Source organism: Balaenoptera borealis, assembly GCF_965194805.1.
Source record: "Balaenoptera borealis genome assembly, chromosome: 6".
Lineage (NCBI taxonomy): Eukaryota > Metazoa > Chordata > Mammalia > Artiodactyla > Balaenopteridae > Balaenoptera > Balaenoptera borealis.
In genome coordinates this window covers 16,446,414-16,459,866 of record NC_138863.1, presented here as the reverse complement: position 1 = coordinate 16,459,866, position 13,453 = coordinate 16,446,414, and the positions used below count along the sequence as shown (strand labels likewise).

Below are 13,453 nucleotides of genomic sequence, written 5' to 3'. Positions count from 1 at the left end.
AAGTCTACTCATTAAAAAAATAAAATAACACAGCACTGCTCTACAGGACAGGGGAACGGAAGGCTCAGAATCTTCCCCCATAATTTTTCACAGAAGCCATCACTCTATGCAGACTGCTGAACTCGTCACATTTTTTATAGCAAAAAAAAAAAAAAAAAAAAGTGAAAATTACCTTAAGTGAATCCCAGACTTCAGTCTTGACAATTTCTGGACCTGGACTGCATATACAACTGTTGTGCAAGAAACCTGGGTGAATGCTGCAAGAGTATCATGGCCACTACACACTAGGAAAAATATCAACCATTTTCCATTATTTAATCTTCACAATAATCTGTGAGTTGGGTTGTAATATATCCTCTTACAGAAAAAAAAAAATACCTTCAGAGAGAGAATGTGATTTCCTCAAAGTTACATAGTAAATTATCCTGAGTCAAGTTTCAAACTCTGACTGATTGCATACCTCTACTTGGGCTCTTTCCATTGTGCAATATTTTTCTCAATTCTGTGAGAATTCCCTTTAGCTCTAACCCCTAATTTTTGGTGTGTGATATTTTACATTGGTACAATGTACTCAAAACATTTTTCCAGCAAGATATTTACATGTCTTCTTCAAAAATTAGCATTCTCCTGACTGGCTTGTTTGTTGGTAATACATCCAAATGCCAACTTGACAACTTCCAAACATATCCCTGCTCCAATCAAACATAACCTACATTTTGTTCTTTTAGGGCATGAGCAGCTGCAGGCCACAACTATCATGGGAACAAGATATGGTCAAGATTAAAACAAGTCAAAGATCTCTGTTGGGGATCCAAAATGGTAGCATACTTTCAAAGAAAGAAGTGAGTAAAGAAATGAGCAGTAATATCCAGAAGACAAGCAAAAAAAAAAAACCAGGAACCAAGAGATAACACCCACAGCATGAGATGAACAATCCAGAAATGAACAGAGATAAAGATGAAGACAGCACTCAAACCAGTAGGAAGATACACTGAACTATTGTGAGATGCTGAGCTAGACTGCCTCATCCCGGGAGCTTTTATTATGCTTGCTAAGATGAGTCAATTTACAGGTTGAAATACATGGCTGTGTGCTAAGCACTGTGCCAAATTATGATATATTATCTCATCTAGTGGTCAAAGAGACCCAGTGAAAAAGACAACATTATCTCCATTTTACAGATGAGAAAAGTGTGACTCCAAAAGCTTACACAACTTTCTGATAAGTATGAGCAGAGACTCAAATGCAAATCATTCCAAAATTGGTCATCCCAGCCACTATAACGTGCTGCCTTGCTACTAAATATTAGGTGGTGATAAATTACTACTCTCTTGCATTTTTTAAAATATCTGTTTCATTCATTTCAGCAACATTATTGGCCATAGTTCGTATGGAATGGCCCCTTTCGTCAATGAAGCTTTAAGCGTGAGGAAAGCAGGGCAGTGTTGCATGGTGGTTCCAGGCTAGTCAAGCCTTTATTTGATGCATTAGAGACCTGCCGGCAAGGCCAACCACTCTGGCAGCACCAAGAGCCCCAATGTGTTCCCCTTTTGTGCCCCCAGCACCAAGTACTGGGGCTGCCTAGAACTTAGGAAGTGTTTAACAGATGCTTGATTAAGGAATGATGAAGGTATATTATTAGCATTCTAGATGAGAATGAACTCAAAGTCAAACATACTTGTGTTCAAACCTTAGTTCCACCTATCACTTATTCAATGTATGACCTGGGTCAAGTTAGAGTCTCACTGAGCCTCAATTTCCTTGTCCATAACATGGGCCATCATAATATCTACCTCACATTACTGGAATGATTAAAAAGAGATTATAGACACTTAAGGCATTAAGTACGGTGCGTGCTGTATAGAAGATAATAAACAGTAACTCCTGTTTCATCTTATTTCTTACATCACCTGTTGTTTGAAAGATTTAAAAACAAAAAGCAAACTTGCCCATTTAATAGCTAGAGTTTACAGTAGTTTTAACATTGAAATATATCCTTCTAAAGTTGATATCAATATATCTATCTTATTTAGGGTATTAATTGTGAAATATAGGAGATGACTTTGTCAATGAATGGTAAACTAAGTAGCAAAAGTTATCTTCTTTGCCAATTAGAATCCCTATCTCACAAATCTGGTATCTGTTCATCCTTTGAATTCTGCAAATCCTCATTTCTTCAGGTTGTGGCCGTTTTATGAAAGTCACAGCAAAAAACAGAGCTCCGATTTGTCAGTTACACTTCATAGATATGAGGGCGCACAGATAAAATCTATTAGGCCAGCAGGGCACCCATTAATGCCCCAGGGGCAGTAATTAAATCCGGATGGAAAAATAACTACAAATATTTCCCCAAAACAGAACCAGATGTTTTGGCAACGGGATGAATGCTCAAACCTGAAAAACTCCACATGCCACGGACAAAGGCTCTTCAGAAGCAGCCCTTCTGTGAACCGTGGGCTGCACACCGTCTCAGCCTGCCGGCAATGTTAGATAACAGCAAAAAAGGCTCCCCTCGTGCGTAACTTCAGTCCATCAGAGGCACAAACAGACAATTGGAAGAACCGTCAATTTATTAAAAGCACCTCTAATAATGAAGCCAAACGCAAACACATTTATATTTCCACCCGTGAGGCCACAATCAATTCACAGTGGCGCTCCAACTTAGTCATGCCTCATATATCATCTTTCTAGGTAGCTTACACAGGATACAATTTCCAAATTAATAGGCAGTAAAAATATTAATTATTGCCATATTCATTTAGTGTTCAATTAACAAATGAAAACTTAAAATGCATTTGCATGACTGGCCAAAGGTGACCTGAGGGACCCCTAAATAACCAATATCATTTTAATTTTTATTTCTATATATATTTTTTTTAATTTATTTCTTTTATTTTATTTTTGGCTGCGTTGGGTCTTTGTTCCTGCACACAGGCTTTTCTCTAGCTGCAGGGAGCAGGGGCTTCTCTTCGTTGCGGTGCGTGGGCTTCTCACTGCAGTGGCTTCTCTTGTTGCGGAGCACGGGCTCTAGGCGCGGGCTTCAGTAGTTGTGGCGCACGGGCTTTGTTGCTCCGCAGCATGTGGGATCTTCCAGGACCAGGGCTGGAACCCGTGTTCCCTGCATTGGCAGGTGGATTCTTAACCACTGTGCCACCAGGGAAGCCCTATTTCTATCTTTATATCTTTAGATTGTTGCTTTTTTTTTTTTCCCTAGCTTGCTTCCCTTAAGAAGTCCACTCTGGCATGTTTCCTCTCTCAGCACATCATTTAGATATCTTGACAAAATGTTTTCCAGTGAGGCAGAGCTCACTCTTGTCCTGGCATGTATATCTACTATGAAGCTATCATGATACCCTGTCATGAAATGAGATGAGAAAAGTTATTTGATCCGTGGAGACTTAATAATGGTGGCACTGGTTTCCATCAGCAAGGGCAGCAGCAGAGTGTAAGAGGAGACCACAAACAGCCAGACTTTAATTCAGTGCAGCGTGCCGCCTTGAACATCAAGAAGACAGAAATAAGAAGCTGGCTAGCCATTGAATCCGCACAGCACTGTGGAGTACAGCAGAGTGACACCGACTACCATCTCCTTAGGCTGGTGAATTTCATTCTGTCAAGGCAATTGCTACCCTGGTACCTCTCTTATTAGTGTTAATTTATCTCCAGTGTTAAGGAGGTTAATGACACTATTATTTTCTCTGCTACTGAGCTTTACTGCATGTCTGCAGGATGATATTCCGAATAACCTCACCAGAGGAAGGAATCACAGAGAAAAACCTATCTGAACAATAAATAACCTTTAAAAATAATGTGTCCTTCAGAGAGAGGAAATAAAGCAGTATAATGTTAATTGTGGAGACGACGGAGGAAACATTTTTCATTCATCAAAAGAGACAGCATAATGGTTGCACATTCCCTAAACACAGTATCACATGAAATCCTACATTAAGAACTGAAGTTATACTTTCAAGAGGTTCCCATCAATTTGAACTGAAATTCACTAAGGTAAGAGTTAGAGGTATTTTCTAATTCTTTTTGTTTTATTTTTCTGTCAAATACTCCTTCATAGACCTGAGCCTTCCATGGTGAAGAGGCACAGGTAGGAAACACACTGCCTTAACTCTCTTGCTACCATCAAACCATACAGTCTAAATGCTAGAATTTCCTCCAGTGATCAGCTGAATTACCCTTCTGCCTCCACTCCACCATCTCCACCCCCCTACCCCCAGCTCATGATTTGTATTGTGATTTGCTAATCTGTTAATAGCTAACTTTCTAACATTTATGTGTATAAGGGTCCATGGAATTATAAACACAATTTGGAATGTTAATTTAAAATTATCATCTAATATAACGAGAGAGACAGGTTGGAGTCCTCTGTGGCTCTGTGATTTGATGATTCTCATTGAAAACACTGTTCTTGAAATTCTGTGGGAGATAATCAGTTCATTATTATATAGTTAGACTTCTTTTTTTCCTCGTAAAACCCTGACCCTTTAGCCTGATTTTAAATTCCACCCACAGAGAGAAAAATAACTGCTATTCATGAAATTTACCAACTGACAAATTCCCAAGTACTACATAGCAAATGATTACTAACATAAACAGCAGTAAAATGTGAATTAAAATGTTAAATCACCTCTCTGCCTTTTAATATTCTCTCACTTGGGGAGCAATGTTGAGCTAGCTGAAGCAAGTGTTAAAATGGTTACATGGTGGCTTATATGCGTTTGCCGATGGAGAATATACATGGGACTTCACCACGTCAGGTCTAAACCATTGCTGAAGTCAGATTCAACTCTTTCAGATATCTGTTCTTTTAGAAAAAGCAGATCACTTTTTCTTGCACCTCTTCGCTCTCTCTTGCCTTGCATTACCTGTACTTCTTCTCTTTCAGAGGTCCTTTCCACTAAGAATCCGTAGTTGAATCATCTTGTGAGCGTTACACTATAAAGTTAGTAGGAAAAAACAAAGATGAACTGAAATGCTGATGCTGAGAAGTCAGCTGGGTTTACTCACTACCCAAGTGATTTTCTCCTTTTCACCACCTTTGCAGAATACAATTCAAACTTACATATGCTTTCTCAACACTATAAAATATTTTCGGTCACGGACTTCTGGGATTACTCTTAAATAGTCGAAATTATAAATATTAGCTCTATGAATCAGTAGCCACATACAGACATACATATGTATATATAATTTTTCCCCTTTTGACAGACAGCTTTTTGAGTCATCTATTTTTTATTATCTCTTCCTTATGGACAATGTTTCCCACCACATAAGGAAATTAACAGCAGTTGTAATGGACGAGGAAAAGGCTTGGCCAATGTTAATTCAATATCTACCTGGTGCTTTAGACTCATGAACTCTTATGACAACGAGAAGAGTATATACACTCATCCCCTGTGACCACACAAGGATACTAAAACTTAGAGAAGCTGGGTAATTGTAGGGATTGCGCAGCTGTTAGTTCCAAAGGAAATGACTTCAAGGCTTGTGTGTTCTTTTTACTACACCTCTCCGCCTCTCAATTTTGTGCATCTTGCATTGCTGTGCCCCAGCCTGGGAAATAGCCAACATCTCCAGGCTAAACGTTAGTCTAGACAACAAGTATTTCATCCATTTTGACATTAACCCTGAGCACCTAAAGGAATGTGTTTGGGTTGTGAATCAATGAGTTTTGAAAACTATTCACATGTCCCTAGTAAAAATTAGAGCTACAAAGAGTAACTTAATCATGCCCATTAGTACTATGTTTTGTGTGGTATATTATTTCCTACTGGACCATTTCGTAAATATGCTATTGGTTGCAACCACAGACAGCCACTTGAGTTAATTTAAGTTCTCGTGATTTGGAAGGGTACTGCTAAACAAATTCAAAAGAGAAGCTAAAGAATCAGGATCAGGAAAGAGAAAGGAGGCGAGGGAGGCTGGAGATAAGAAATAATCTGGGAAGAGCCTTGTCACCACTGCCACTGAACAGCTCTGCCACCACCGAGAGCAGAACCCAAGGTGCCCACCACTCTGCTGGCTACGCTGTCTCGAAGCAAGATCACCCACTTGACATTCAGAGTTCTGGGTGAGGGGATCAGACTGGCTGAGGCTAGTCAGCTGCCCTTCCTTCCATCTGGCCTCCATGGGATGGGGAGAAATTGGATAGATTCTGTAGTAAAGTAGTGACCCAACCTCCCACCAAGAGTCATGTAGCAGAGACTCACCAAAACCAGGAAAGGGGTTCTTCTGCAAAGCAGGCAAAAAAAAAAACCAAAACAAGTATCCACTACAAGTAGCCTTGAAAGACTCTTCCAAATGGTTCTATTCACCATAAATTATATTCATTTATATGTATTTGAGTGACAACATAGGGAAATGAATAGTGATTTCTTTAATTCCCAAGTCTCTCAGTTTGTTTGTTTTTTCTTTGTTTTAAATATATCAATCAAATACTTGTTTTTCACCGATATTACAAGTGACCAGTGTGATATGAGAAAGAGTCTCATAAGAGTTCAATTTATACCTCTTTTCATTATTGCAACTTGGAAACATGAAAAAAATATTGCTCTTGGAGAAATTAGTACCCAGGAGGGAGCTGTGATCTGATGGAGCTGAAGTTAAGAGTCCTGCTTTCCAACCCGTGTTCTACCACCTACTCTGTCTGAACTCTGTACCCACATTACTGCTCTGAGCCCATCTCCCTCATTAGTGAATTAGGGCTAGTAATACCCTGGCAGGATGTCTCTGAGGGTGAAATGTGGTAGAACCCAGCAGATAGCGAGCACTCAATATTTATTAAAGCTATGTTTATCGTTTTGCAGAATTGCATCCAATGGTTATAAGCTATTAATCATCACAATTTCTTCCCATAACTACTTTATGCTCTAAAGAGCAACTCGATATCCTAAGTATTCTAAACTGGCAGTTCAGAATAGGGTTACCTTTACTGGGTTTTAGAACTTAAACCACAACTATAAATCACATTCATCTCAAACCTTTATATTATTAAGATTCTCTCAGAAGGAACTCATTTTGCCCTGGGGTGCTTCATCAATTGATAAACCGTCCTGGTCAGGATTCCAAGGGTGGTTGTAGCATTTGAATAAGATAATGGAGAAGAACTCAGGCACAGAGAAGTGTAAAGCATACTTCCTGCCCTCTTGGGAACTTATGATTTAGTTGAGAAGCAATGGACAAAAGCATACATGTATACACCCACACCATTAGTAAGTTAGTTACACATTTGAGTACACTAACCAACACGGCTGTTTGAACTCAAGGACTCAATGATCATTAGTCTAGCATAAGCAGGAAAGAGGAAGGTTAGAATTTACAGAAAATGTTGGTTCTTGAAAAGATAGTTAAAGGAAGAGTAAAATTTGAATCGGAGAGGAGAGAGAGTTTAGCCAAGTAATACAGGATAAGCTACAGTAGGATGGAATAGGAGTGTTTTAGTGTGTGCTAGAGAAAACTCTTTTCAATATATGGAGCTTTCAGTGAACCAGAGAAATCCACGGAGGTCCCCATTTCTCACTTCTGGAGTGAATTTCCCATCTTCTTCTTTTATACCTGAAAATTAGTTTGATGTGTCATCTGGTCCCATAACATTCTTGGTAACCTCTCTCATCTTGAATTAATATATTGATCATAACCATCAAACTATTTTTGAGGCATATTACTACACTTTATATAAATTCTCTTTTCCTGTTCATGAATGTATGTCTTAAATTGTCCATTCTTTAAAAATTATTTCCCCCTTAATGGCTCTAGGATCCCTGGGGACTTTCCATGCCTCCTTCCCCCAGGACTTTTCTAAGCCTCTGAGCTTCCGCATCCATATGGAGCAGAAAAAGAGTATTCCAAAGGGACATTCACATTTACAGTATTGAAGGCAGCTCGGGGACTTTAATTTAGATGCCAAGGGGTTCTTAACAAAATCATTTTGTGAGCCTCTGTTTGAAATGTTATTTTTATGATGGCAGCTATGGTAATTGTGCTGTCCCTGAAGTATTAGAACTAGGTAGTTAATTTTCACGGTGATTCAGGCCATCATTGTTAGACTAGGTGTTTATTGCCCTGATCGCATCAGATGACTGCTGATTGTTTTTCTCAGGAGAGTCATAAATGTTTTTCCTTCTCTTGGGGCATTTTATTTTCCTCTCTTGGAATGTCTACTTATCTTTAGACTCGTGGTACTTAAAGTCTACCTTTATCCTCAACCCTGCTGACAGTCACACTGAATGGGCGTGGGATCCCTGGGTAGACTTACTTACTGAGTATGAATTCCAGGTTTCTCAACATCTCCGTTGAGAATTTATTTTCATACTATTTACATCGCTTTACCTTTAAAAAATTGGTTTCGTGACGTAATTTTGCCAGTACCACCCCTGGGGTTAATGAAATTATGCAACTTCTGTTCTCATGGATTTAATTAAGACTTTCTGGGAATTTGTTACAATAGCAAAGAAGCACTTGAAAGACAGACCAGACTTACTCTCATGGTCACAGAGCAAATGTATATACGACAGTTGACAGAGATGCTCTTAGATGAGACCAGAGCTCCATCAAGGTTTACTGCATTAATATTGGTGATGGATGCTCTGAGACACAGACAGGTGGCCTTGTTCACTAACAATCTCATTTAATGAACCCGAAGGATACTGGAGTACAAGACCTATATTCATAATTCAATTTGCCCATGGCCTCCAATATGCATGGAACAATAACTGAAACAAGGACAAAATAGACGTCACAGAAAGAAGGAAACAAAGAACACAAGAAAACGAGTTGCTTTTTTATGTTGTCTATCTATCATTAATTTTTACTGAAGTATAGTTGATTTACAACGTCATGTTAGTTTCAGGTATATAGCACAGTGATTCAGTTATACATATATATGTATATACATCTATTCTTTTTCAGATTCTATTCCCTTATAGGTTATTACAAAATATTGAATATAGTTCCCTGTGCTATACAGTAGGTCCTTGTTGGTTATCTACTTTATGTATAGTAGTGTGTATATGTTAATCCTATCCTCCTAATTTATCCTTCCCACCCCTCCCCTTTGATAACCATAAGTTTGTTTTCTATGTCTGTGGGTCTATTTCTGTTTTTTAAATAAGTTCATTTGTATCTTTTTTTTTTTCAGATTCCACATATAAGTGATATCATATGATATTTGTCTTTCTCTGTTGGGCTTACTTCACTTAAGTATGATAATCTCTAGTTCCATCCATGTTGCTGCAAATGGCATAATTTTTAAATACCTTTCCACAGAATCCTGTGATCTTTTTTGTGGTTTATGCTAAAGAGCTAATCTCCTCAAAGACTGGCCATCGACCACATATGGGTGGAAGGAGGAAAGTCTTGCCTGCCTGATATTACTTTTATTCATTGTTTTCACCTAGCAAGCATAAATTGAAGGCTTATTGTGGTTCAATCAAGCTACATTCTGGCCTTTTCTATTGTAGAAGAAAAATACAAATGAAGAGAAAGAGGGATTGAGTTTGGGGGAGATGCTTGCATATCAAATGCTTGCATATCAACACCCACCTCCTTAAAATTTTATTAAAATGACACTTTGAGTAGCCTAGGTGTATTAGTTCTCTATTGCTGTATAACAAATTACCCCACAACTTATTTATCTCCCAGTCCCTGCATATTAGGAATCCAGTTGAGGTTTAGCTGGGTGCCTCTGTCTCAAGGTCTCTCAAGAGGTTGCAGTCTTATCTAAGGCTTGAGTTGGGCAGGATCTGCTCCAAGCTCACTCACCTGGTGTTGACAGTCCTCAGGTCTTTGTTAGCTGTTGGACTGAGGGCCTTAGTTTCTTGTTGGCTGTTGGCCATAGACCCACCTCACTCAGTTCCTTGTCATATATGTCTCTCCACAGCCATACCATAATGTGGCAGCTGGCTTCCTTCAGAGCCAGAATGCAAGAGAGAATGTTGAAGATGAAAGCCATGGTCTTTTTGTAACCAGACCTAGGAAATGACATCCCATCACTTTTGCCATATTCTGTGTGTTAGAGTCAATAGGTCCAGCGCACACCCGAGGGGTCATGAATACTAGAGAGTGACGATTATTGGGGAACATCTGAGAGGCTATCTGCCGCACCTACCTATAGGCCTGCAGATATTAAGACCATTTTCTTGCCAATGAAGAGATAAAGATTAGAAGTAAAGTTCTCAAAATGTTCAACCGGGCTGAGGTGTTCCTATGTGGAAGTGTCCACTGTCCTGGTCTTCCCAAGATAGTCATGATTTAAGCCTGTTGTCCTGGTGTGACTATGAATAAATGCCCCATTCACTTTCAAAATTGCCCAAATTTGAACGATAAATTATATCAGAGCTATTCAATTAAACTTTCTGTACTGATGAAAATATTCTATATCTGTGCTGTTCAATGTGTAGAAATGTGCAACTACTGAACACTTGAAATATAGCTAGTACAATTGAGCAACTGAATTTTAAATTTTTATTTTATTTTAATTAATTTAAATGTAAATAGCCACATGTAGTTAGTGACTACTGCATTGGACAGTGTAATACTGTGTGGTTACTCTAAGGATAGCCCTCTTTCACGGGCTAGAGAATCTGAGATTGAAGCCAGTTCAGTTTGATCCCCTTCTGCTCAATGCAGCAATCTAGAGCACATCACTTTAACTCTCTAGACATCAAATGAGGAGCACTCATCTATAAAAGGAAGTCAAACTTCTCAGAAGCTTTGATTTCACCTCTTATCCTCACTTTCTCTCTTGCCATTTCAGTTACGCTGGTCAGGATGCTGCCCTCTGCCACTATGTCTCCACAAACCTGCTCTTGCTAAATTCATGGATGGCCTCTAATTTGACATATCCCATAGATTTTTTTTTTTAATTTTTACTTTACATTGGATTGTAGTTGATTTACAATGTTGTGTTAGTTTCAGGTGTACAGCAAAGTGATTCGGTTATACATATACATAACTCTATTCTTTTCCAAATTCTTTTCCCATTTAGGTTACTACAGAAAATTGAGCAGTGCTATACATGAGGTCCTTGTTGGTTATCTAATTTAAATATAATAGTGTTGGGCTTCCCTGGTGGCGCAGTGGTTAAGAATCCGCCTGGCAATGCAGGAGACACGGGTTCCATCCCTGGCCGGGGAAGATCCCACATGCCACAGAGCAGCTAAGCCCATGAGCCACAGCTACTGAAGCCCATGTGCCTAGAGCCCATGCTCTGCAACAAGAGAAGCCACCACAATGAGAAGCCCGTGCACTGCAACGAAGAGTAGCCCCTGCTCGCTGCAACTACAGAAAGCCCGTGCACGGCAACAAAGGCCCAACACAGCCAAAAATTTAAATAAATAAATAAATTTATTATTTTTTTTAATAAAGAAATAAATAAATATAGTAGTGTTTATATGCCAATCCCAAACTCCCAATTAAGGGTTTTAAGTCTCATCTTTCTAAATTTCTGATTATTCCTGGTTTTTGAAGCATTTTTCTCATATCTATGACATCAATCTCTATTAGTTTTCTCATCTCTCTGGTTGGTATTTCTCAGTCTCCTTTATTTTATCTCTTCTTTTTCTTCCTATCCTCTAAATTCAGCAATCTGGAAGGATTATGTCAATTTTAACTTAAGGACATATCTCAAATCTATTCAATTCTTTCTGTCTCTATTACATTCAGCATAATCCAAGCCATCATCAACTTATTCATCATCATGGAATCATAACTGGTCTGGTGGCTTCTGCGCTTGCTTTTTCCCATTCAGCAGACAGTGAGCTTTATAAAACACAAGTAAAATCACCTTCACTCCACTTCTTAAAACCATTAGAAATGGCCTAAAAACACCACATTACCTGGCTCCAGGCTTCCTAGACCTTTATCTCATGCCATTCTTCCTGACCTCCAGCCAAAGAGGACTTATTTGAGTTCCTCAAATATACCAAACACTTCTCTGGACCAGTGTCTTTGCCTGGTCTGTTTCCTCTACTTGGAATATCCTTCCTTGACTTGGGTAAATCCTCTTTTTTTCACTGTGCCAAGTCTTAACTTGTAAAATCACTCCTTATAAGATCATCCCAAACAAATTCAGAACAACCTTGTCTTTTCTTTTATAACATTTATTGTAACTTAATACGTTTATTCATTTAATGTATGAACTTCTAGACTATAAACTATTAGTTAAGGATTTTGTCTGTTTTGTTTCACATTGCACAAAATGTCAACCACAGTGCCTGGCACATACTAAGTACTCAATAAATATTTGTTGATCGAGTAATTTCCTTCCATAATGTAGTGCATCGTCTGGCATTTGCCCCAGCAACAGTTTGAGATTCCTCTGAGGATAGTTTGATGTTGAATGCTCTTTGATGATTCATCTGGGTACTCAAGTCAAGCCCTTTCTAATCTGTTTTAAATTTTTGGCAGTTCTCATGTTTGGAGAGTTGATGAAGTTTCTCTGGTGTCTAGGAGGATAAAAAGGACAGAACAAAGGAATTCGAACTGGGTATAGTCAGACTGTGTCCATGGTTTTGTGCCTTTAAGATCATGTTCCCAGCTCCAAGAGTATCACCAAGCAGCTGATAAGAATAATGTGCTGAATACCTGGTGAGTTCTTAACTCAGCCTTCAAATCCAACTGTCTCTTGTTACATCTCTGGCCATCCCATTCCAGGCTGGACTTCTGTCCTTGACTTTTTTGGCTTCCTGAACAGTTTTATTGATTGGCTTGGATGTAGACCTTGCTCTTTTGTATTTCATATGTGGTTAATTTTTAACCTAATAAAAGGATACACAGCCTACTTTGTCATCTTCTCTGCCTCTCTCCACCCTTCCCTGCCTCCCTCCCATCACATCCTAGTAGGTTGCTTTTGTGGGCAGCCTTGATTTGTTTTGGTATGACCAAGCCTTGCCTTCCCTCTCTCAGTCTCAAAAGGTGATGTAATCAATGCCTGCAGAATTCCTCCTCACTTATATAAGGCTTTTGGTTTCAATGATTCACAGAAAAAACTAATTCTGCTGTAAAATCTGAATAATAACCCGTCAATATTAGAGGTGTTGGGAAGGAGACTAATTCTGGCAGTTGATGGCACTCTCCAGAGAGTCTGTGCCCTCTATATTTTTGGCATCCTCTGATCACTTTTAAACATTTGCTATAGTTCATGTCACATGAACTCAACGTTTCACTATCCAGAAAGTCTCTGAGATTCTTCTCTTAATCTTTCTGTCTGAGTCAGCAAAGGCTGACTCAAAGACTCTAGGCAAGACAAGTCCACTGCTTTATTGTTATAATTTCTCATAGTTTAGAGAATGTCTCCAGAACAAATCTTCCATTCTCTTTTTATATTCTACTATTGTAAAACTACATTTCTGTAAAAACATATCCATATGCATATTCATTAAAAATTCCATTAATACAAAAGTATACCAGGATACAGTCTCTCTTACTCAATACTACTATTAAT

General features: G+C 38.8%; 2 long non-coding RNA genes across 2 annotated transcripts in view; one reads left to right on the top strand and one right to left on the bottom strand.

Annotated features, from left to right (window-relative positions):
* LOC309630963 overlaps positions 1-13,453 on the bottom strand; it is a 1,010,383-nt gene that overhangs the window by 943,419 nt on the left and 53,511 nt on the right. Inside the window, exon 3 of the long non-coding RNA XR_014245979.1 lies at positions 1-12,455. This exon is cut by the window's left edge and continues 23,430 nt beyond it. This is a non-coding gene — a long non-coding RNA (uncharacterized lncRNA). The remainder of the gene's footprint in view (positions 12,456-13,453) is intronic.
* LOC309630964 overlaps positions 12,447-13,453 on the top strand; it is a 2,283-nt gene continuing 1,276 nt past the window's right edge. Inside the window, exon 1 of the long non-coding RNA XR_014245980.1 lies at positions 12,447-13,453. This is a non-coding gene — a long non-coding RNA (uncharacterized lncRNA).